Below are 2,500 nucleotides of genomic sequence, written 5' to 3'. Positions count from 1 at the left end.
CCAAATCCGTTCATGTCTTTTTGAGTTATCCTGCTGAATGACAGACAAACAAACTGACTAACTAACAGACAGACAAACCAACATGTCCAAAAACATAACCTCATTGGGAAGAGATAATAAAAGCACTGCCATGGGCAGTCATGGGTGAGCGGTTAGGGCGTCAGACTTGCATCCCAGAGGTTGCCGGTTCGACTCCCGACCCGCCAGGTTGGTGGGGGGAGTAATCAACTAGTGCTCTCCCCCATCCTCCTCCATGACTGAGGTACCCTGAGCATGTTACCGTCCCACCGCACTGCTCCCCATGGGGCGCCACTGAGGGCTGCCCCCTTGCACGGGTGAGGCATAAATTCAAGTTTGTTGTGTGCAGTGTGCTTTGGAGTGCTGTGTCACAATGACAATGGGAGTTGGAGTTTCCCAATGGGCTTTCACTTTCATATACCATATTTGCTCCAGACAATTAAAGGAACTGACAGATACCCCTTCAGACAGGTATATGAGGTAATTAGTGAAATCACCTGCTTGTGCTTTTGTGAGATACTGAATAAAACTTCTTCATAAAATCTTGCCTCTCGTCATGAGGCCACAAGCAATAGGAGTGGATGGGAGGTTACAACCTGTGCAATGATGGGTGAGAAGTAATATACAATTTATACATTTGTTAAAACCATAATTATGATCAATATCATAGTTCATCAGTGTTCGTCCCTGTAAACACTGTCAGTGTGTACCAAATCACCATGGATTTTATTTATTGATTGATTTATGTTTGAATGGCTGAAAAGATGTATCTCTCTCGAAATTAAATTAACTTCTGTCTCTGTTGTCTGTCAAATTGAGGTGCACGGATTGAAGGCAGTCATTTGTTGAGGCCCACCCTTTCATACTTCTGGACCAGCATCATGTTGACAGATGAGCTGCTATTCAGAGGTCAGAGCAGAGCTGCACATGGCTGCCTGGCTAACAGTCCGACTGAGAAACAACTAAATAAATTGAAAAAAAAAAACTCTGAAATGTGTCTGGTATATACGTAAATGTATGTTTGGCTTATAGATATTCAATCACTTGATTTCATGTCTCATTCATTTAGTATACAGATTTGGACTGGTCAGTAAAGACCCCATGAGTTTGTGATAGCCTGCCCTGACAAGATTGTATTCAAACCAACAACTCACTTCCTGAGCGGCCTAAACGCACAGAGAGGAGGAATTGAGAGGCTGATGAAAGTTTTCAAAGAAAGATGAAAGCCCATTGGGAAACTCCAACTCCCATTGTCATTGTGACACAGCACTCCACAGCACACAAGAGAACACTGCACACAACGAAATTGCATTTATGCCTCACCCGTGCAAGGGGGCAGCCCTCAGTGGCGCCCCATGGGGAGCAGTGCGGTGGGACAGTACCATGCTCAGGGTACCTCAGTCATGGAGGAGGATGGGGGAGAGCACTGGTTGATTACTCCCCCCACCAACCTGGCGGGTCGGGAGTCGAACCGGCAACCTCTGGGATGCAAGTCTAACCGCTCACCGCTCACCCATGACTGCCCATATGGATCACACTCTTCAACTTCATTGCACCCTCTTCCTCTCCTCTTCCTCTTTGTCCCTATACTGCAAAGAGTATACTTTACATCAGTGGTTCTTAACCTGGGGTGCGGGCACCCCCTGGGGGTGCGCCAGAGATTTTAGGGGGTGCACAGAATTTTGTTTGTGTTGAGGTTGTGACCAAAATTCTGCTTCTAAACATTATAATTAGGCCAAATCAAGACCAAATTAAAACATGTTTTGGTCCCGACATAAAGTCATTGAAGTATTGATTAATGTCTAAAGCTAGAATCATTGTAATTAATCACTTAAATCATTTTTTTGTGCGTATACAGTACACGCGTAGACGCTTGGGTTGGGGGTGCGCAGCTTGTCTTGGGGACCGGTTAGGGGGTGCTTCAAGAAAAAAAGGTTAAGAACCACTGCTTTACATTACCGGTACATTACATTACATTACAATTAGCTGATGCTTTTGTTCAAAGCAACTTACAGTATGTTATATTACAGGGCATTGGTTTTACAGTCCCCTGGGGCATTGTGGGGTTAGGTGCCTTGCTCGAGGGCAATTCAGCCACGGATGGAGTAGGGAGAGGTCATGTGGGATTCGAACCTGCAACCCCCAGATTGAAAGACCAACTCCCTGACCACTAGGCCAATTGGAAAATCCCCTCATATTCATCTTCTGGACCGTATATGGCTCACAAATTAAGCCTTAAATTAAATCATAAGAATCACAATGAAATCTCATATGGATTCAGTGTTCAAAGCCAAGATAAGGAGATGCTCAGTCATCTTGCACTGCCTGACACATGCTGAATGAGCACTGCGAAAGCAGTAGACGAGATTATTTTTAACACCCTCTAAAGACGAGCCAGCACTCATAAAGAGTGCAACAGGCTAATAATGGGCTCCATTAGTCTGTAAATGAGCGCCCGCTCGCTCGCTCGCTCAGCTAGGAT

Source organism: Engraulis encrasicolus, chromosome 11 (assembly GCF_034702125.1).
Source record: "Engraulis encrasicolus isolate BLACKSEA-1 chromosome 11, IST_EnEncr_1.0, whole genome shotgun sequence".
In the NCBI taxonomy this organism is placed as follows: domain Eukaryota; kingdom Metazoa; phylum Chordata; class Actinopteri; order Clupeiformes; family Engraulidae; genus Engraulis; species Engraulis encrasicolus.
Note: the sequence above shows the minus strand (reverse complement) of the source record.